The sequence below is a fragment of the Barbus barbus genome, assembly GCF_936440315.1.
Source record: "Barbus barbus genome assembly, chromosome: 18".
Classification (NCBI taxonomy): Eukaryota; Metazoa; Chordata; class Actinopteri; order Cypriniformes; family Cyprinidae; genus Barbus; species Barbus barbus.
The window spans coordinates 3790069-3814886 of record NC_136746.1 but is presented as its reverse complement, the minus strand read 5'-3'; positions in this window follow the sequence as shown (position 1 = coordinate 3814886).

The following is a 24818-nucleotide window of genomic DNA, read 5'->3' as shown; positions in this document are numbered from 1 at the left end:
GTTGCTAAGCCACCTAGGTTGAAGTTCAACCTGCAAAAGAGTAATTTGTTGCCCCAACAGCAGGCTGTCCTTCTGGGAACAACATTAGTCTCTGCCCAAATGTGGGCATGGATCACGCCGGAACGATCCCTGACCATTCAGTGATTGGTGGCATCCTTCAATCCCGGAATGACACGTCCCTTGAAGGTTTTTCAGAGGATGCTCTGGGCCTGCTCTGGATATCTCTGGACCTGCTCTGTATGCAACAACTTTTGGCTCAAAGCCTGTGTTCCACCCACGCCTGGCACCTGGGGTGGCTTCCTGTCATGGTAGACCACCGTCGTATCAAGGCTGTGGTCCCCTGGACGACCTCTCACCTGTTTCAAACAGGAATGAGATTAGGCCTGACCTCCAGAAGGAAGGTAGTCACAACGAACGAATCCAACTCGGGTTGGGGTGCCCTGTTGGAGGGTAATCCAGCGTTTGGCTCCTGGTCAGCCCCGGAGCAACACCTGCATATCAACTTCCTAGAAATATTGGTGGTTTACTTAGCCCTGAAAACCTTCCTTCTAGCCTTAAAAGGGCACCGCATCTTGGTGCAGTTGGACAACATGACGGTGGTGGCTTACATCAATCACCAAGGAGGTCTCAGGTCACACACTCTTTACAGGATGGCTCGTTGTCTCCTTTTTTGGGCATGTGCTGGACAGATTGAACCTTGGCGCAGACATGCTGTCCAGAGGCAAGGTAGCCCTGGACAAATGGGCACTACACCCATCAAATGGTTCAAGAGATCTGGTCAGTCTTAAGGAGGGCAGAGGTCGACCTCTTTGCCTCAGAAGATAAGTCTCACTGCCCAATATACTTCTCGAAACAGCGAGATGCTCTGGCCCACGACTGGCCCAGTGCTCACCTATACGCGTTTCCCCCGATCGTCCTGATTCCTCAGGTCGTCAGGCAGGTCAGGCAGACCAAAGTGCTCTCTCCTCCTAGTGGCCCCGCTCTGAAGGAACCAGGTCAGGTTCCCAGAGCTAGTGCAGGTCTTAGCAGCATCCCCGTGGCGCTTTCCACTGAGGAGGAACCTTCTCTCGCAGGCAAAGGGCATGATTTGGCATCCCTGGCCGGAGCTGTGGAGCCTTCAATTATGGTGCCTTGACAGGAGCTTAATCAGCTCCAAGCGAGAGTAAGTGATGCCATTTTGGAGGCAAGAGCGCCGTCTACAAGATTTTACAGCCTAAAATGGTCAGTCTTACTTAATTGGTGTTCTGCATGAAGTTTGGACCCGATATCACGTGACGTGTCCAACTTGCTGACCTTTTTGCAGGAGCTGCTGGATAAGGAGTGTGCCCCCTCCACACTCAAAGTGTATGTGGCAGCTATCGCAATGAACGATTCCCTTGAAGCTGGCCAGTCGAGCGGCAGAAATGACTGTAATGTCATTCTAAAACCAAAACATGGTAACAGTATGTTCCTAAAGTGCTTTCAACTCCGTTCAGCGATCAGGTGATCTCCCTACTGGTGCTCCCCATTACAGATGGTGAGCAGGGTCGAACATGATCTGTCCAGTGAGGTCTCTGAGAATATACATAGAGTGCTCTAGCCTGTTTAGGCAGCCAGAGCAGCTTTTTGTTTGCTTTTGAAGGCCGCCATAAAGGACTGCCGGCCACAAAGCAGTGACTTTCTTGCTGGATCGTAGATGCATTAGCTTTGGCTTATGCCTCAGAAGGCTTACAATGCCCTATAGGTGTGAGGGCCCATTCCACAAGGGGGATGGCCTCCTTCTGGGCATGGTCCAGCGGAATTTCTATTGGTGCGTCACCATCCACATTTGCCAGATTCTACAATTTGGACGTCCCTGCTTTACAGGAGAGTTCTTTCAGTTTAAAATACCATTATTCCCCCCTTGGGTGAAGCTGGTTTATTAGTGCTTCTCAGCTACTAGCTTGGGGCACAATGTGTTCTTATGGGCCCTTATTAGCGTTCTGAGACTGGGATCACAGAGCAGTATGTCCTGTATCTGCTCATAGCGCAGCATGATTGGATATGTTGCCCATTGCGTCTTACGCAACGAGAGAGACCGTTCGAAAGGGAATGCTCCAGTTACTGACATAACCTCGGTTCCCTGAGATAAGGGAACGAGCGTTGCGTCACTTGCCACGCTATAAGCTGCACGCGAATCGCTGACTATCACTTCAGTCAAAAGATCTGACGATTGGCGCTCTGAGCCGACTTATATAGGGGTCAGCTCTGCCCTTTCTGGTGGGCTAAAGTGCCATTGATTTGTGCAGCTACACCAAGTGAACAAATCAGGCTTCAGTACAGAGTAAAACAGGAGTTTTCCCCATAGTGTCTTACACAACACTCATTCCCTTATCTCACTGAAACGAGGTTACGTAAGTAACCGGAGCGACTTTCATTAATCTCCAAGCTCTCATGTACAGTGGTGTTTTTTTCAGCTGCAAGGGTCAATTATGTACAGTGTTGGGAAGGTTACTTTGGAAATGTAATAGGTTACAGATTACAAGTTACCCTATTTAAAATGTAATAGTAGTGTAACTATTTGAATTACTTTAGTAATGTAACTGATTACATTTGAATACTTTTTGATTATTTTTCTAAATTTTTAACAAATGTTTTCAAATGTTAATCATTTTCAAACATTAAAAGCAGGCAGGGTTAACTTCACAGTAGGACTCAACACTGGTTATAGTGTCAGACTTTCAAAATCCTTCTTCACTTGAATGAAGATAATTATTTAATTTAAAGCACAGCCACCACAAAATCAGACTTTAGCAGCTATGTTTACTTTGAGATCATTCTGCAGTTGAATACAGATTTATGATCATAAGATATAGTTTAATAGCTAAGATACTGTTTTGAAATCAAAATATTTGCATAGCCATGACAGGTAACACTGGCATCTAGCAATGCTTTGGAAAAAAACTGCTAAGGTCATTGCACACTGAGTCCGAAATGTTTTCATAAATTTTCACACGTTAAAAAATAAATACGACCTCACGTTGTGTCAATCGTGTTTACACACTACCCCCAAAACTTTTGTCCATCATAAAAAAATTTGGATCAGGTTTGATTTTCTGCATTTTCGTATACGTAACATGCATATTGATAGGAAAGGATGACGAATACGAAAAACAAAAAACTGCACGCGAAAAAACTTGCACGGTGTGCAATTGCCTTTAATCTTAAAAAACATAAAGCATATACATAAACAGGAAAAACAGCTATTGAATAAACATGTTCTAAACTCCTGAAGCATTGGTGTCTCATATTTTAGAGCAGTCAATACAATTTAGGAAAAATAAATCAATCAAATATTCAGATGTAACCCCCTTTGTAATCTTTAACATTTCACACATTTTTCTTAGTAACTGTAACACATTACAGATTACATTTATTTTATAATTAAATTACGTAATTCTGTTACATCTAGTTACTCCCCAACACTGTTTATGTGTATCATTTTTTAGTTGCTTACTTTATTGGACATTTGTTGCCAGTAATGTTTTCCAACCCATCTGAGAACTTGACCAGACTACAACTGGGACAAAATACAGTGATTGAACACCCACATGTAAAATGAATGTCAAAAAATTATTGATGAATGTTCTTCAATATACATGTAATACATTGTTAAAACAAGCAGACAAAATATGAATAAAAACCCTTTATTTTGTTTCAAGAATACATTCTGATAATGGTTCTGAAGGTTATAATACCTCAAGTGTTCTCATAGCTCAAAGCACAAACGTCACAATTTACTAATTGAATAATTTGCAATTTACTGATTTAGTACAGATAACTCCAGGTGTTATGGGTTGCCACTTCCAAAACACAACATATTATTGTGACCAAATATTCTGCTTTTCAGCTTTTCAACAGGCACCAGATCAATTCCTATCACAATGATATAATTGCTTGGCCCATCAAAGTTATGGGAATCAGCAAATTAGAAAAGTGTAGGATTACACTTTAATAAATGGATGGTGTTGGCAGACTGAACAACAAAAGGTAGGATACTAAATTCCTCCAGTTTCCAACTGATCTGAAAACTACATGAAAAAGGCTCCATTCAAATCCTCCTTTTGGCTGTTCAATGTAATATCAAAACTAACAGTGTATGTTAATGCACAAATGGTAAATCAAGTCACCTCTATTTATATGGCTATTTATACAATGAAAATAGTTTTAAAGCAGCTTCACAGAAATACACATGAAAATAACAATGATGCAAATCAAGGATGCAAGCAGTCAAAATATCAACTGATGAATTTTTCAGAACTAGATTGATATTCATGATAAAATTTGGGTTTGCTACAGTATGTCAAACATAGCTGATTTCAACTAGGCCACAGACTGACCAAGCTGCATGAGACATTCAGTCTATAGTTAGAATGAAAGTAGATGTGAGCTCAAATTTACACATTCATGGTTACAAACTGTTATTCTATCATAGATTTATGATTCAATAAAACTTTTTTTCTCATGAATATCCTGTTTTACTTAAAATATGTCAAATTACGGAAGTAAAATTTCTAAAAGTAAAACCACTATCTCCAGTAAGAAGACTGCAGTTGGCGAATGTGCATTTCAAAGTGGAAGAGGAGTCATACTGGTGGAATTCTCAAAGTCTCATGAATTTCCTGAATCTGCACTTACCTGACATTCCAGTGTCAACAATGGAAATACAACTACTGCACATTTCAGGCTAAACGTACAAGCGGAAGAGTGGAATCCTCAACTCAGCCCACACAAACCCAGGTGAGACCAAATCTGCCACTGCTGTGCTGTTCCTTGCTATTATCTAATATTACTTCAGATGTTTTAAACTGTCAAACCTGTTTAAACCCAAACTGTCACTTACAATCTTCTTCTCCACTGAAATTTGTACAGACTCTTTTCATACATGTTCATTTACTACACATACTAATTTTAAAACTAATGCCTTTTTGGCATCAATTACTTAAATGACCTTGATGCAGCATTTATAAATCTTAAAAAAACAAAATGTGTCTTACTTTTTCCCAACTAAAATCACTTGAATGGATATCATAACACATGTATGACTTATGCAATTTCTGGGAGGAATTTCCAGGAAGGCAGCAATACTAAGATTTCTTAACTATCGAAAGATACATTAACAACAAACAGAGCTATTAACACTCAGTAAGCTATTAAGACTGTCTTTCAGAGATTTTCTTATTTGTGCTGCATGTTACAGTCTAATTCCAGTGTAGAGCGCTGAAAATGAGACTTGAATATCAAAGATCTGTCACAGACTTAGCTCAATTTCACTTTCAGCACCAGCATTTGTAATACCCCTGACAATTCCTCAGAGATCTCAAAGCCAGGATTTCTGCCTGCTGTGATGGTTTGGTTCTGAAGGAAGAGTAACAGATGTGTGTGAGATTTTCCTGGCTTTCATGTCAGGCCATGCGGTACAATTCTGATGACATTTAGCACTGTTTGCACTCTCATTCTCATCAAAACAAATGTCAGACATGACAATAGCATATCACACATGACAGCACTCTTGCCTGTCTAAAGATATTTGTCTGCTCATAAAAAAATTTAATAGAGACCCCGTTATAGGCAATATAAAGGACGATATGGGTTAATTGATAATGATATAACATGGAGGTGGGGTGTAACCATGACCAAAACTACAACAAAACATGCACATACCACCTTACTGAGAGTGGGTAAGTGTTCTTATTACATCTACAGTAGATACCTATATTAACTAGGTTGTCTACCAGCATATAGTTTACAAAATGACCATATGAAGACAGAAACCAAAAAAAATATACTTTTTTGTAAACCTTGACTTTCAGACTTGGTGGCATATTAATCCAAGGGTTATGGTGGAAGAAAACTGGTATTGGCCATATATAAGAATCATAAATGGGTAACACTTTAGAATACTGATCCTTTGTTAATGAATAGCTACACAGGAATAAGTCACTAATGCACTATTAACATTGTAGTAACTACTAGTAACTAACAAGAAACTCTGATTAATGAATTAGTAAGTAATAGTGCTTAGTCAAATACGGTAGTTCACTATTAGCTAATCAGTAACTATTATTTTTTCATACCTCCCTAAGAACTACTAAGAACTACTTTATACAGGTTCATAATTAATAAATAGTAATTAAAAAAATAGTAGTTATTGATTAGCTAATAGTGAACTACCAGTTTCAACTGAGCACTATTACTTACTAAATCAATAATCAGAGTTTCTTGTTAGTTAATAGTAGTTACTACAATGTTAATAGTGCATTAGTCACTTGTTCCTGTGTAGTTATTCATTAAGAAAGGATCAGTATTCTAAAGTGTTACCCATAAATGTAGTCCATTAACCCCTTTGCTGTCACCTCCCCATTTTCAGCATGGAGACACAAATGACATACCCAAAATAAAAAGGTTCCTACTCATGAGTCTTTCTTACTAGATACATATTCAACATATGTTCACAAAGCTGACACGTCAAAGTTTACTGTTCAAGGATCAGAATTACTCAGACTGTTATGTTAATAACGATATATAAGCTCAAACATGAAAACAAAAATGTAAATATTAAAAACATTTTTTTAAATGTATAAAAAAAAACAAATGCAGTAGTCTGAAGAAAAATGAGAACTGTGTGAGGAAGAGGCCCAAACTGACTCAAAATTACTACTTTCTCTAATATCTAAAGAGGATTTATGGAAAAGTACCCATAGGAAAGAAAAATCAAAAGTGAGATCTCTTTAACATCTCAAATATTTATCCTAGACAGAAATTAGGTTACTTTAAGATTGAATGGAGATTTTTGCTTGAGTCTCCTGCTTCTCAAACTTTTCTCCTGAGACAAAAACTCTAACACTCTCACAATGGTCTCCTTTAAAGCTTTGAAAGAGATCTCAACAACATCACACACTGTGCTCAGATATTTCTCCTAGTCTAAAGACTGGTGGTCTTACATTTGTCTCTTTTAAAGCTTTAGAAGAGATCTCAACAACATCAAACACTGTGCTCAGATGTTTCTCCTTAGCTAGAGACTCTGGATGTCTCACATTTGTCTCCTAAAAAGTTTACATTAGAGCTCTCAACAACATCACATGCTGTGCTCAGATATTTCTCTTTAGCTAAATAATTTGGGGTCTCATATTTGTCTCCTGTGAAGGTTTAGAAGAGATCTCAACAACTTTACAAAGTGTGTACCAAGTCAAGTACTTGAAATGCACTAAATAAAGGGGGAAAAAAATAATAAATTCAGAGTTAAAGGCTATATTGACAGAGAAATTATACAGAAATAAGGATAATGTTACATTTTTAGGACAATGTTTATGTACATAGGGCAGGCACATAATTTGTTATTGGAAATAGTAATGTACTAGATGCCTTAATCAAAACTGATTTATAGAAAATGTAACCCTGGAGCTTTCTTTGCTGAAAGGCACATAAATGGTTTATGACTCAGTCTTGAATATTAATAGACTAATTTGATTATTAATACATATTATATGGTAGAAATGTTTGAGCTCATATTGCTTATATCTTAAGACAAAGCTGTTATCTCAATGAGAAACATAAGAGAATCACCCCTTAGTATCCTGAGCTTAGAGTGACCTCTGTCAGAACCATAGCCTTGTGGGCAGCACATCGACATGAACGCACAACTGCACCTCAGACAGCATGAGTTCGAATCTCAGCTAAAGCTACTTTCCTGCTCCTGTTCTCACCTGTCCATTTGTTTCCTGTCTCTACTCCTACTGTCCTGACCATTAAAGGTGAAAAATCCCATTGCAAAAAAAACAAAAACAACAACCTCTGAGCAATAAAATATGTTTTAAAATGGAGTCTTGCAAGACTACAGCAAGACAATAAAGAGATCTCCCATGTTTCTCACACGTTTCTCTCCCATTGTCATTTTGGATTTCAGTTGTGTCTACTTTTATTTATCCTAATGAGTTTTAGGAGAAACATCTGAGACACTGCTGAGACTAAAATGTGAAATACATGAGAATCACAACTGAGTCTCATGAGCTTAGAAAAAGCAACCACTGAGCAATAAAATAAATACCTGTTTAGCCGGAGCCTGGTCTGTTAGCCTTTGTTTGCTTCAGTATTGTTTTCTCTTACCCTGTGTTGGATTACTTTGCTTCTTTTGTTTTCTGCCAGTTGCTCTGTTTTTGGATCTTTGTTTTTTGGGATCTTAAAACTGCACTTGGATGTGATCACTATGTTTCTCAGAGTGATCCATGACAGATTTATTGTTTTATTGAAAAGTGTCCTGTATCAGTGTAAGTTCCTGAGCCCAGTCTTGCACTCCTTTATCAGGGCTGCGTTTAGCCCCCCAAAAAACAGTACAAAACGTTTATTAAACGGAAACGGTGATGCGTTGAACACCCTGTTCTGAGGACGCAAGAGTTGCAACTATGGTAGCTGAGAAGGCCATTCTTTATGTTCTTTTTGAAGAATTTTCGGAGCCTCATGAAATAGGTATAAATACGTATAGGTCATTTTCACCTGTGAGGCCCAAAATGGGGGGTGCTGGCTAACAGGTTAATAATACACTCGATGTTACAGTCACTGCTCTTGCTGTCCAGAATAAAAGAGAACATCTCAATCGAGTGAAGGGATTTGTGGAAATTATTGTGATCCAACATTTGCCTCGCATTTCAGGATGAAAAGAAATTTCAGGTGAAGGATAATCCATTTCTTACCTCCGAGACTGTGTTATGATCTATATGACCTTATTATTTTTATTGTGAGTATTAGGCTTATCATTATTGCTGATCACTGTTGTTGTGCTATGATATTGTAATATTTACCATTATATAATCAGAGGAGCATAGAAAAGTTTATGAAAGTGTCACTCCACAATACAATAGCAAAATATATAAATATGTATAGTATTTTTATGTTACATTAATCAGTGGCTAGCACACCTTCCTAAGGAAAGGATATGGACCAGAATACATTGCAATTACTACATGATATTTAGACAGACTTAAAGAAGTTCCAGATCTATACTTCTGCTCGTATTATTTCAGTTATTTTGCCTTTAATGTAAATAAACATGTGCAAACAATATACTTGCTCTTGTGAATTTATTTAGATGTTAAGGGGAAGGGGAAGGGGAAGTGGTGTGTGGCCAAGAATGGTGACCCATACTCAGAATTTGTTCTCTGCATTTAACCCATCCAAGTGTACACACAGTAGTGAACATACAGCCGGAGCAGTGGGCAGCCAATGCTGCGGCGCCCGGGGAGCAGTTGGGGGTTTGGTGCCTTGCTCAAGGGTCTCAACTCAGTCGTGGTATTGAGGGTGGAGAAAGTGTTGTTTATTCACTCCCCCACCTACAATCCCTGCCGGACCTGAGACTCAAACCCACAACCTTCGGGTTGCAAGTCCAACTCTCTATCCATTAATCATCATCATCATGTTGATATGCTATGTTACTATAAAACTGTTACAACAAACATGTGTTCTAATATATTAAATTGTCGCGTATACTGTACCAAGCTGCAGCGGACACATATTAAATGACTTCACTTGGACCCATTGTGCGAGCTGTCTCTTTAATACCGCATGGTTTATATACACGTTGCTGCTGATTGGGCTGACATTTTTGACCATTGCATACCGTTTCCAGGAAACATGTCGTTCAACCCGGAAACTGTAGCAAAACGTTGGGCACCGGTGTGCGCCTGAACGTGCCCCAGTTCATCTAAATGAACATAAAACAAATGTCTATTACTGTGGGATGCAGGTAAAGCAGTAATGCAAGGGAAAATTAGAAAAAGAAAAGGCAACTGCAAATCCAAGAACTCCAGCTTCAGCTAAAAAGATGGAAGTGTAATATAAAGCAAGATACCCTTCAAAATATCTAAAGAAAGAGAAAGGAAACAGATAACCTATGTTTTCAAGACATAGAAGAAAAGCTTAAAGGTATAGTTCATCAAAACATTAAAATTCTGCCATTTACTCACCTTGACGTTGTTCCAAACCTGTATATATTTATTTTTTCCATTGCACACAGAAGACATTTTGAAGAATGTGGGTAACCAAACAGTTGACGGTAGCCATTGACTTCCATAGAATTTTTTCAATATTATGGATGTCAGTGGCTATCGACAACTGTTTGGTTACCCACATTTTACAAGGTATCTTCTGTCTTCAGCAGAAAATTCATACAGTTTTTGAGAATTCATACAGGTTTGGAACAACTTCAAGGTAAGTAAATGAAGACAGAATTTTCATTTTTGGGTGAATTATCCTTTCAAGTTTACAAATTCTAAATATTATGAGGTGGGATCTAAATGCATGAATGTTTTAAGTAAATTAAGAAAGCATGAAGAAAAGAGTATAATTTACAAAATAGAAGACCCTAAGACCAAAACTGTTCAATATAAATTACAGGATATTCCAAAAATATTTTAAACATATTTTAGACAATTATATTCAAAGTTACAAGATCCTTTCTGCATTCCCTACATCCTCTTATGAACAAAGTGGATTTATCGGAGAAAGAAAGACTCAAGGTAATCTAGGGCAGACATCTCATATTATTAGGCACATCCAAAGCACAATATTGAGGTAGCAATGTTGTGCTTAGATGTTGCAAAAGCTTTTGATGCAGTAAATTGAGCATATTTTCACCTCTTTGTGTAATGTATATAGAACTACTAGATCAATCGATTATTCAAAAAGAAGATATGAAAAGAATTGATATAGTCAAGTATCAATTCACTGTTCGTCCAGTTACAGTCAAAGGACCCGATTATGAACAGTCTGTCCATCCAGCTTCAATCACTGAACTGTCTGCCAATCCAGTACCCGTCAATGCAACCAATTGTGAACTGTCTGTTGGTTTACGTTCTGCAGTCAAAACTGATTATGAACTGTCTGCCTGTCCAGTTTCAGTCAGTGAACCTGTTGATGAATTGTCTGCCCGTTCAGTTGTCGCCAGGGAAACTATCGATGAACTTCTTGTGTTCCCTGCCTCGGTCCTTGAGGCTGTATATGCTCTGTCTCTTGTATCTCAGTTTCCCCTAGGTCCCAGTCTCTGCCATGGGTCTCTGCTCTGCCGTGGTGGTCTTTTGCTTCGTTATGGTGGTTTTCTGCCCTGCTCTGGTGGTCTTCGGCTTGGCTCTTGTGGTCTTCTGCCCTGTTCTGATGGTCTTCTGCTCTGTCTGCTCCGCTGTGGTGGTCTTCGGCTTGGGTCTGGTGGGCTCCTGCTCCGTCTGCTCCACCGTGGAAGTCTTCTGTCCCGTCTGCTCCGCCCTGGTGGGTTCCTGCTCTGTCTGCTCTGCCCTGATGGGCTTCCGCTCTGCCGTGGGGATCTCCGGACCTGTCTGCTCTGCTGTGGTGGTCCTCAACTCCACTAGTACTGCTGTCTCCATCCTGGTTCCCTGATCTGCCGGCCCTGCCTCGGTCTCAAGGTCCTACCCTTCCACATGAACATGGCCCTTCATCCCTCCCCCTGTTCTGCCTCCGCTCCACTGCCCTCCTGGATTATATACTGTTTGGAGCATCTGGAAGCCACTCCTTGGGGGGGGGGGGGGGGGGGGGCTTTGTAATTAATCTTGTCCATGACCTTCCGTCCGATTTCCTAGTTCCTGATTCTTGCCTGGGTATCTTGGATTAACCCCTTGTTTGCTATTTCGGACTGTGTTTGCTCCTCGCCTGCGCTTTTGCTCACTTTTATGGATTACCTCTCTTGTCAAGCCTTCTGGATAACGTTTGCTGTTGTTTGACTCAAACCCGTTTAGGATTGCTCTTTTGTCTTGCCTGTGCCATACCTGTTTGCTGTTGTTCGACCCCGCCTGTGTTTTTGACCATGTTTATTAATAAAAGCTTGCACATGGATCTGCATGTCTCTCATCTCGTCGGCTCCATAACAGTGTGCGATTTTTGTCCAATTTCCGCATTATTATTATTTTTTTACTCAGGCCAAATTACAGCTTTGTCGTGCGTCATTTGTTGTATAAAAAACAAAGAAAGAAAAACACCTGACTATGTGGAGTGTGTGTGTACAGAGTTTGTATAGCTTTGTTCTTTCAGCAGTTGCTTAGAATTTAAACTTGTCATTAAGTTACGTACTGCAGCTTTAAATAAAAAAAGTCAATTATTGGTTTATAATTGTAATCCCCCATTAAATATCAAAGACAATTTTAGATTTGGCTGGCACAATAAATCAATTAAATATGTTGGGGTTTATATTAAGCTTTTTTTAGTTTTTTTTTTTTAAATAAAAATTAAATGATTAATTTAATGTTAATTATGATGTCTTGAATTTCAAATTAAAGATAGATATAGACAGATGGAATGTAATACCATGGCAGACAGCTTCATCTCAGAATTGGAGGGAACGGTGTCAGGAAAAAATGTAATACGTTATTTTATCATACCTAAAACAAGTTATTTTCATTTTTCATTTAGTTGTTTAATGCATGATAAGGCTCATCACATTATTAGTTTTTACAGAAGCAACAGTTTCTATAAGATAATGTAACTCTGCCATAGCAACATCCAACTTAATTACTTATCTTATGCACTTTATTTTTTATCATTCATGGTAGTCATTTAATAGTTGTCGATTACTCTTGTTTATCTTTTATTAAAATATATTTTATTACACTTGTCTTCCTTGTGTTGATAATACAGTAAGACGCTCTACAACTTAGCATTATCTCACCAATCCTTCACATAAATCAGCTGACCAACTCTCTCCAGTTTACATTAATTCTAATTGATTGAACAGCTCCTGCCAAGGTTAAGGTCTTTGACTGGTGTCCTGAACTAAGATGTAATAGGTAAGCAATGTTGCATTTACTTTTACATTTATGTTTATTCATTTAGCAGACACTTTTACCCAAAGCAACTAACAAATATGGAATACAACAAGCTAATTTTCTTAAACAGGAAATGTCTAAGAAACATGAAGTGCTTGCAATAAAATGTTTCAAACACTGTACAGAATAGTACAAGCTAGAAGAAGAAGGGATAGAAGAAGAAAAAAATTATCAGCAGGATGAAGCTTAGTGCTCATGAAAGAGATGAGTTTTTAGTTGTTTCTTGAATATGATCAAGTACTCAGCTGTCTGCATAGAGCTTCCTTAACAAAAAATTACCATGGTTTTACTACAAAAAAAAAAAAAACATTGTTTTTGTAATTAAGCCATGGTAACCACAATGATATTTGACGTAAAACTGTGATTATAAAAATGGAAATCAATCAGCCAAAAAACATGGTTACTACACTTTTACTACAATAATCCCATCTGGTTCAGTTAGATTTCAGGTAGAAATCTTCCAACTCTTTGGAAAATTGACCATGGTTTCATTGTTGATGATTCTATCTGTATAGTGAAATTGTGCTGTATCATTGAAGTGCCACGGAAAACAAGAAGCTCTGTCTTTACAGGTTTACCTGCAGGTGATTGAAATCAGAAGTAAAGCTCAAGTTTCATCAGCATAGAAATGGTAGGAGAAACCATCTGCTTGTATAATGGGTGCTAACAATGTTGTATATATGGAGAAGATATATAGCTCAAATATACATAGATAGATATATATAGATATATAGCTACAGGAAAGATATATAGCTCAAATAGTAGAGCATGGCGCTAGCAATGCCAAGGTCATGGGTTCGATTCCTAGGGAAAGCAAGAGCTGATAAAATGTAAAAACTGTAACTTGAATGCAATGTAAGTTGCTTTGGATAAAAGCGTCTGCTAAATGCATAAATGTAAATGTAAGAGGAGGTAAGAGAAGGTGTATGATGGTTAACAGATTCAAAGGCGGCATATAGATCTAGCAGAATGAGAGTTGATTTGGAATGTTTTCACAATCTGCAGAGATTCAGTGACCAACAGCAAGGTGTTCTTTTAAATCCTGATTGTTTTTCATCCAGCTACTTGTACTGTGAAAGGAAAAAAGATACATAGTGAAGCCTGCTTAAATTCTTGAATGGTTTTATAACCAGGCATATAAAAGATGCAGGGCCAAACAGGAGCATCTCTTTGGAATTCAGCAAAGCAGGTATTCCTAAACACAAGTATTTGAACTAAACAAACACAATGACTCACAACAGCTGAGGTGATAAATAGTTGTAAATGATTAGTTGTAACTTTTAGATGTAGATGTCATTACACTTGTGGAGACTACCTCCAGTACTTCCTAGAGTACACCGCTCTTTTCATCAAATCCAAAGTTGTCTTGGACAACATGTGCAGATATGCAAAACTTCCTATCCAAGAAGTACAGTACAGTACATACAGTAGCAGGAGAAGCAAGACCTCAACCATAAGCATAATGAAGGACAAATGGCATGAAATAACTTACTTGTGGGCTCAACACTTGCAGACAGAGGTATAGGGAACGGGTGTGTTATTCAACAGTCAGCAGGCAGGGAGGGAGACCCGTGCAGACTGGATCTTGGTTGTGGAAACAAGCTTTTGACACCCATAGCCAGAGGTGCAAAACACCCATAGCCAGAGGGGTGTGAAAACTCACAAGTCCCTGACTCATAACTACGATTGTTCTCAATGTGAGGAGAGAAGGCTCTGACTCTGTTCTGTTTACACGTACCAAATTTTGTTTTTGGCACCAGATCACCTTGGACCAAAGGTCAATGATCGATTTGAAGGCATATGTTTTAGAAATGGGTTGTGAAGGTGAACTATCAGAATTTAGCAGAGGATCCTGGAAGATCTTTAACTCTCTGAGGTTGACAAACGTCGGCATGTTCACTTGAATGTTTTTCTGATAACAGCAGATACTCTGTCATATTACTATGTCATATTTTTCAAATATTCTTTGGTCGTACATATAGGAGTAATACTTCATTCAAAACACTTTGGAATTGACAGGTATGGTTCACTTGTGTCTACAGTTAAACAAGAACTGTTTCCTGGAATGGCATAAAGGTGCATGACTGCTCATTTCCCTCATCCTGAGGGAGGCTGGAGACATGTATTCTGAGTGAGCCTTATTTAAAGCAGAAGTAGCTGCTTTAGCTGCTTTCCAACCCTGTTTCTCAAGTCCCAGAATACCAAAGTTGGTATTGAAACTAAATATATTTCCAGTTTCAAAAATATATTTTATTGAGCTTGGCTATATTACTTTATAGTGGACCCCTGCAGTAATTCATTTCTATAGCTTCACCACAGTCTGCTGGCTAATGAGGGATTCCCAGGGCATCTTTCAGTACAGAACTAGAAGCAGTAAAAATACCATGGTAAAATCATGTCAGCTGCACCTGGTCCTGAACTTTCTTACACTACTATATCAGCAAGACTATTGGCAGCAGAAGCATTGAGGTAAGACAGTTGGTCTCTAGCTACTTTGTTTTCCTGCCATTCTGCTACTTTTTTTCTCTACTTTTTTCTGCAAAAAAACCTTTCAAAAGCAAACGCATTGATTACAGATTTTTTATTATTGATTTTTTTTATTAGTGAAAATGACCTGATGATCTGGAATTTTTGTGCAAGTACAGTACACACTGAGTTGGCAAATCTTCTCGCTCTAACCGCAGAGATCATTTTTGTCTAACATTATACATTAACCCTTGAATGCTATGCCTCCATGGCATGCTGTTTATAGACATCAAAAGCATGTAACTGATGTCATATAACACCGTAAACTCAGACATTGTTCTGTCAGTGAATGTAAAAAAAAAAAATTGTAGCTCCAAAAGCATTCATAAACATTCGAGCATTAGAAATGCATGGCTAAAATTTATTTTTAATAATATGCTTGAGGGACTAAAAGATAAAGATTTTGTGGCAACAATTTACAATATGGGTGCACGTGTATAACTCATGATGAACTAAACCATTTATTAATGATTACTGCATCAGCAACTATAATGATCATTCGATATGATTCAGTAATTAAGTAATCAATAAATTGTTATCAGTTAAATGTATAATTTACCTAATAACTTATTTTATTAACTAATGAATTAAATTCATATGTTCATTACCACACTGGGCTGAAGCCATGCCTTTAAACTTCCAGTTGTCTGCTTTAATTAATCATTAGCTAATGATTTGCAAAGGTATCATTATGTTATGACTTTACTTGTTGAGGCACATAACTATTAACTAATTGTTAAGTAATCACGTCCTGCTGGTGTGCCCTGATTGGCCACCAGATGTCACTGTGTGTTTGTTTGAGCACATGGCTTGTTGTTTGTGGTTTGTGCCATGTGCTCTCCTGTCTATTGTCTGACCCTGCCCTCCTTATCTCATTATTGTTTCAGTGACTTCACCTGTGTCCTCCTCGTTTGTCTCCCCATTTATTCTCCTGGTGTCTGCAGTCCTGTGCTGTTTCGTCACTTCATGTCGGGTGCATAATGTCGTGTGTGGGTTTGTGTACATGTACTGCAGTTCTCTGCCTGCCTGTTTTTTTCCCCTCGGGGTGGTCATTGTTCAGTTTCGTTTTATTATTAAAAGACCCACCATTTTCCTGCACTTGAGTCCTCCCCTCATCTCTCTTCCGGATCCATGACCGTTATAGATTTTGAATTAGTTAGTTAGTCATGTGCCTCAAAAAGTAAAGTCACACCATAATGATACCCATGCCTGCCCCATTAAAGCAGACAACTGGAAGTTGAAATGCATGCTTGAACCCATTGTGGTAATTAACATATAAATTGACACTATTACTTAATATATGTCATTAGGGAATTAATACCTTCACACATTTGGCTAATAACGATTTATTGATTACTTAATCTATGAATCATGTAGAATGTGTAGATGGCGCCGGTGAGATCGGCTGCCGTCACGACTGCTCCGACCAAACCTTGTCTTCTTTTGTTATTTTTTCGTATTGTAAACTATAAACACCGGTTTCTTTTTGTAAGATGGCCATTCTTACATACGACAGGGCCACTCTTATTTCTATTGGTGCACAATGCACTAACCTTTCGCCGTTTTTGAACCCGGACCCATCCTGGCCGAGCGAGATCCTGAGGAGGAACAAAGGACGCGACCCGTACCGGCGTCCTTGAGGGAAACGAGCCGGCGTCAGGAACAGGCTGAGGGCACGCGCACACTGCGCTCCCCTACCAAGTGTCCTGCTCGCCAATGTCCAGTCGCTGGATAACAAACTCGATGACCTCAGGGCAAGAGTCAAGTTCCAGAGGGACATTCGGGACTGCAACCTTCTCTGCTTCACCGAGACATGGCTGAACCCAGCGGTACCAGACCACGCCATCCAGCCGGCCGAGTTCTTCTCGGTTTACCGCACGGACAGAACGCTGGACTCGGGGAAGACTAGGGGAGGTGGAGTATGTCTTATGGTGAACAAACACTGGTGCGACAGCGCGAGCATTGTTCCCCTCTCACGCTCCTGCACACCGAATCTTGAACTTCTGACCATCAAATGTCGCCCTTTTTATCTCCCTCAGGAATTTAGCTCAGTCATCGTCAGTGCCGTTTATATTCCACCTCAAGCGGACACGGACACTGCGATATGGGATTTACATGAAACACTACACCTTCACCAGACACAGCACCGGGACGCCGCATTCATTGTTTTGGGAGATTTCAACAGTGCCAACCTCAAGCGTGCACTGCCGAACTTCCATCAGCACATCGGCTGCCCCACCAGGGGCGAAAGGACATTAGATCACTGTTACACCCCATACAAGAACAGCTACAAGGCACAGTCACAACCACCGTTTGGGAAATCGGACCATGCCGCCATCTTCCTCATGCCTGTTTACAAACAGAGGCTGAAACAGGAAGCCCCGGTGCAGAGGGAGGTCCAACGCTGGACGGACCAATCGGTGGCCGCTCTGCAGGACGCGCTAGATGACGCAGACTGGGACATGTTCCGGCGCAGCTCTGATGACGTCAGCTTGTTTACGGAAGCGGTTGTGGGATTTATAGAGAAACTAATGGATAATACGGTGCAGAAAACCATCATCAGGACGTTTCCCAACCAGAAGCCGTGGGTGGATAAAACCATCCGCGACGCCCTGAGATCCCGCTCCGCTGCCTACAGCACAGGGCTCATCACCGGGAACATGGATGATTACAAGGCTGCATCTTACAGCGCGCGCAGAGCGGTGAAGGAGGCGAAGCAGTGCTATGGGAGGAAACTAGAGTCGCAATTCCAACATGGCGGCTCTAGGAGTCTGTGGCAGGGACTTAGAACCATCACGGACTATAAAACACCACCCTCCAGATCGGGGAATGCGGACGCTTCTCTGGCTGACGAGCTGAACACTTTTTATGCTCGCTTCGAGGCTGCAGCTAATCACGCTAGCGGCGCTAGCAGTGCTAACTGCATGCACGCTGAGGAAGCCGGTGAGGACAACGTGTTCACCATCACGGAGCATGACGTGAGGAGGGCATTCAGGAGAGTGAACATCAGGAAGGCAGCAGGACCAGATGGCATCACAGGTCGGGTTCTGAAGGCCTGCGCTGACCAGCTAGCACCGGTGTTCACTGAGATCTTCAACCTCTCCCTGGAACAGTCCATAGTCCCCTCATGCTTTAAGCAGTCCACCATTGTTCCTGTCCCCAAGAAACCCCAGCCCACCTGCCTAAACGACTATCGCCCTGTAGCCCTCACATCAGTGGTGATGAAGTGCTTGGAGAGACTGGTCAGAGACTTCATCATTGCATCACTACCAGACACACTGGATCCACTACAGTTTGCATACAGGCATAACCGCTCCACGGAGGATGCCATCTCACACCTCCTCCACACCACAACAAGTCACCTGGACTGCAGAAAAGGGAATTATGTAAAAATGCTGTTTGTGGACTACAGTTCAGCGTTTAACACCATAATTCCCTCCACACTCACCTCCAAGTTGGAGGTCCTTGGTCTCAGCACATACTTGTGCCAATGGATCTCCAGCTTCCTGAAGGACAGACAGCAAGCCGTACGGATGGGTAAACACACCTCATCCTCCATCACCCTAAGTACTGGAGCCCCTCAAGGTTGTGTTCTGAGACCCCTGCTGTACTCACTGTACACTTATAACTGTGTGGCCACTTCCAACTCCACCACCATCATCAAGTTTGCTGATTACACTGTTGTGTTGGGCCTGATCTCAGACAACGACGAGACGGCCTACATACATTTACATTTACATTTACATTTATTCATTTAGCTGACGCTTTTATCCAAAGCGACTTACAATTGCTATATATGTCAGAGGTCGCACGCCTCTGGAGCAACTAGGGGTTAAGTGTCTTGCTCAGGGACACATTGGTGTCTCACAGTGGATTCGAACCCGGGTCTCTCACACCAAAGGCATGTGTCTTATCCACTGCGCCATCACCACATACAGGAGATTAGGAACCTGGAGAGTTGGTGCCAGGTGAATAGTCTACACCTGAACATCAGCAAAACTAAGGAGCTGATAGTGGACTTCAGTACGAAGCAGGAGCGGTCATACCAGCCGATCACGATCAACGGGACTCCAGTGGAGAGAGTGGACAGCTTCAGATACCTGGGTGTTCACATCACGCAGGACTTGACTTGGTCCTGTCATACCAGCACCCTGGTGAAGAAGGCCAGGCAGCGTCTGTACCATCTGAGACGCTTAAGGGACTTTAGACTTCCCTCTCGGGTGCTTAAGACTTTTTACACCTGCACCATCGAGAGCGTCCTGACGGGCAGCATCACTTCCTGGTTCGGGAACTGCAATATGCAGGACAGACGAGCCCTCCAGAGGGTGGTGCGTTCAGCGGAACGTACCATTCACACCGAGCTCCCTGACCTGCAGGAGATCTACAGCAAGCGGTGCCTGACCAGGGCCAGGAAGATAGTGAAGGACCTCAGCCATCCCAACAATGGACTCTTTTCTCTGCTGCGTTCAGGGAGGCGCTTCCGCTCCATGAAGGCGAACACAGAGAGAATGAGGAGGAGCTTCTTCCCGCAGGCCATTCGGAGTTTTAACCTCTCTCCACTCTAAGCACATCACCCCACACTTCCACTTTGCACATTTTCATTACAATCTGCACTAATTTGTAGAAGGTCACGTAAGGATAAATGAGTGGGACTTACATACCATTTGTCTTTAGTATTCCTTTTACTCACTTATACACTTTACTGCACTGCACAACACACGGACACTTTATCACTGACATACACTTTACTTTTTATAGAATCTATATAGAATCATATTCTATTTTTATTCTTCATATCTATTTTTATTCTCATATCTATTTGTTATTTTATTTTATTGCTAGTTTATTTCTATATATATGTTTACTGTACTTTTTCTATTTGTATTTTTGTAAACTTGAGGTTTTTCTTAATTTTGTTGGACAATTTGTTGGACAGTCGTACAATACATTTCACTACATGTCGTACTATGTATGTATATGTATGTGACAAATAAAATTTGAATTTGAATTTGATGTTCATTTGTTGCTGATGCAGTAATTGTCAATAAATGGTTTATACATTAACTCATGATTATCTGTGCATTTGTTAAGCATGAATTAATGCATATTAGTGTCACACAGGGGCGTAGATTACGCGGGGGACGTGTCCCCCCCACTTTTTATAAAAAGTAAAGTCGTCCCCCACACTTTTTCATCGGACAGTTGTGTTCTCGACATGTTGAGGTTTTAATGGAGCAATGTATATAAATGCAGAATGATTTAAAATTAATTTAATTAGGGGTAAAAAGAGACAAGATAATTTATACATGACGTTTACGTTTCCATGGCAATCAGTCACTCAGTTTGTCACGTCACTACACGCCCAGGCTCGTGCCCGCTGTCATTCATTAGAGGTCGAGGTGAGTTCAAAGCGACAAAAAACTCTTCACTCCTTTTCAAGTCAAGCAGCGTAAGTTGGCATGTGGGATCCGAATAGCGTTGCACAATGTAGAGTGACTCTGCCTATTGCTCTTGTTGAATAATTAGCAAGTTTTGATGTTCATTATATGGAGAAAAAAAAGCTGCCTGGACAAACATGCACTTATTTATTTTCAGTGTATTTTTCCGTAACTCTTTTGTAACATCTTTTATTTTAACACATATGTTATCAGAACCCTTCAAATAAGAATAAAGATAATGTTGAACTGAGATTTTACAGCGTTTGCAGCATTGTGACATGTTTAACTCTGCCAAATCTAACGTTACATGATGTATTTCAATCAAGTATGCAAGCACTGACTGATACAGGACCGATCTTCATTTAGGGGTGCTCTGTCATTATTGCACTAATTTGACTTTTTTATGTGTTGTCAAGAATGAACAAGAAACAGTCAGCCTAGGTTGTTAGGGCAGAATCAGGACGACACACAAGAAAAACAAACTTCACAGGTGAGAAGAACTGATAGAGTGGCTTTTAACACCTGGCTATTTTTACATTGTATAAAATCTATTAATACACAAACGTTTGTAGGATTATATATGGACCAATCATAAAAAACACATAATGATGAACAACTTCTCAGCTATCATTTTTAACAACAGTAAGTAATTATTAGCTTGCATATTGGTTGTTTATTAGTACTTAAGCACATATTAATTCTGTATTCTTCATGACCATATTCTGCATCCCATAATCCTAAATTTAACAACTACAACGACTACCTTACAAGCTATTAATAAGCAGTAAATGAAGAGTTTATTGATGCAAAAGTCATAGTTAATAGTGAATATGTTCCCCATTCTAAAGTGTTAAAAAATAATTTAGGATACAAATGATTGGTTATTGTCCAGAAGTGTACTTAATGTGTTATTTTCTTCTGTATGTCACTATTCCATGTATGTAGATGTTTCAAACACTGCTTTATTTGCTGTAGACAGAGGCAGAAGTGAATACAGAGTTGAGAGTGAATGAGGCAGAAAGTTTCAGTGAGGCTTCAGAGGTAAGATTATTTTCAGCATTGTCTATGATAAGATATTTCTTATACCTTTTAACATAGACTAATCAGACTAATGTATAATAGAACAGAACAGAATAAAGAAGTATGTAAATGTGCAAGTATCCATTACTGTATGCCATGTACTGTACACACAACACACACAAAATACAATCTGAAATATGTAAACAATAGTACCCTTATAAGGACATCTTTGTAACTTATACTCAAAAAGGTGCACATTAGTACCTTAGAATACCAATATGTACCGTAATGACTTTTGTACCGTTTGACTTACATTTCACTGCTGGTTATACTCTGTATAATGGTGTATGTGACGAATAAAAATCTTGAATCTAATGTACTATGAAACTTTTTGGGGTAAATAAGGTACAAAGATGTGCTTTTAAGGGTACTGTCCCAGTGACAAGCTGTTGTATTTCTTTCTTTTTCTTTTTTCTCTCTTTCTTTCCTTCTGTTTTATAATCATATATAATAATAATATAATCATAAAGCATATTAAGCAAAAAGGTATGATTAAAAATAAAACCTGTCAATTAGACAAGGGTTAACTGAAAAAAAACAGGTATAACACTAGACATTCCGTCCCCCCCACTTTTGAAATGATGGCTACGCCCCTCACCGTATTGTAAAGTGTTACCGATTTTGGTTTCTTCTTTGCATTTCATAACTGACCTTTTTTGTGAATTATTCTAAACATTGCTGGGTTTTCAAAATACCTTTTATTGAAAGATACAGCAATGCCAAGCATTTTGTCCTCGGAGGCAAGGCAGGTAAGTACATTTATTGTTAATCATACAGTGTGTTTGGAATAAATGTCAAACCAGTGTTTAACACTGTTAAGACACAAATCATAGCATTGTTTAAGTTTTGCTAACAAATTCAGTACATATCCATGTGCATGCAGCACATTCTGTAATACAAGTAATAATATACTTTTAAAACTATACACCAAAAATTAAGCAATTAAGAAAGCAGAAGCTATTACCACACTGAAACAAACTTTTGCAACCATTGTGTTTGCATGGTTTCAATTTCTTCTGCTTCGGGATCTGATACAACTCTTGTCATCTTGAGTATCAAAACACACAACGCTGTGATGAAGTTAGTCAATCACAGCAGTAGATGTTTACTTCCGTTTCTGCAATAGCCCCATGCCCCTTGAAAGTTTTGTACACAGATGGTGAAAATGAGGATGGAAAATAAAATTATAATTTTTACAAATATTGGACCTTTTTGGTCCATTGTCAGGAAGGCCCAGCAGAGGTTGTACTTTCTTCGCCAGCTGAGGAAGTTCAACCTGCCACAGGACTTACTGAAACAGTTCTACTCCGCCATCACTGAATCCATCCTCTGCACCTCAATAACTGTCTGGTTCAGCTCAGCTACCAAATCTGACCTCAAAAGACTACGGAGGGTTGTCCGGACTGCTGAGCGAATCATTGGTACAACCCTCCCCACTCTCCAAGAACTGTACTTATCCAGAGTGAGCAAAAAGGCTGGTAAAATCACTCTGGACCCCTCACATCCAGCACACTCCCTCTTTGAACTGTTACCGTCTGGTCGACGCTACAGAGCTCTGAGCACCAGAACGCCCAGACACAGGAACAGTTTCTTCCCTCAGGCAATCCATCTCATGAACACTCAATAAATAAACGTGGAACACACAACTAATTCATTATCCATTCACTACACTCACTTATTTTATTTTTCTCATTTCTAATTTGCACATACTTGACCTGTACATACATAGTCGCCTATATTATATATTATATATTATATATTGTGTATTTTAAATTTTTTTGCTGCTTTGTACATTGGTTATTGGCTATTTCTTGTTATTTTGTTTTATTAACTGTGTCCTGTCCTGTTACTGTCTTTCTGTTGCACTGTGGAGCTTCTGTCACTACAACAAATTCCTTGTATGTGTAAACATACTTGGCCAATAAAGCTCATTCTGATTCTGATTCTGATTCATTCTGAAAAAAAACAAAACATTGCAAGCTTTATAATCTAGCCGTGAGAAACATGATACACAAATCTGAAACTGCATTTCATGACGCATTTAAATGAAACAACTATTCATTGCATTTATCAGTGGGGCATGGAAAAACAGGTAGGGCCTATTTCAAAATCGTAATTAATGTTATTAAATATAAAAATAATGAACAATACACAATACTGTATACTTCTTATCAGTGTGACTGATAAGTGTGACTGGGGACATATTATGATATATGATCCATTACTTCATTACTGATCTACGATTTTCAGTCTTAACCATAAAATAAGAAAATTACTCTTTTTTTTTTTTTTTACTTTAACATTTATTTATGGTGTGATTGAGTATATAGTTTGATTAGGTGAACACTGGTGTGGAATTATGTGTAAGCATATGCTAATTCCATTTGTCATGGTCATAAAATAGTGTCTGCAAATTGCATCACCAGCTTCTTTGTCTTCAGAAGCTATTTGTCTGTGATCATTGGTAATATTGTTGGTCCTTTCTGTAAAAGTATTCGGCAAGGACAAAGAATTCAGAAGATATGGGCCGCAAAGCATTCAATATTATTTCAGGGATGATGCACACAATTTCTGTGTCTTTTGTTTGAGAATGGCCAAGGCATTTTGGTCTTCCAGGGTGAGCACCTTTGGGGGTAGGGAAAGTGATATCTTGCCATCAGGCCCTTTCTCTCAATGCCCCTCAGATGTTGTTTTGGCAACCCCACCACCTCTGGTGTTTTGGGGAGTGGTGGCCTACCATGGGGTTTCTTCCCTGTCTCTGCTCACAAACATTTCTCATTCAGCTTGCCTGTTTCTTGCCAGCATGCAGTTTTGGGGCACCGGCCTGATCTATTTAACAGATGAGACTGTAAAACTGATTCCCCTTTCAGAGCATTTGGCAGTATGGCAGTTTCTGCCAAATGTTTCTCCTTGGGTTCTGTGACCTACAGAA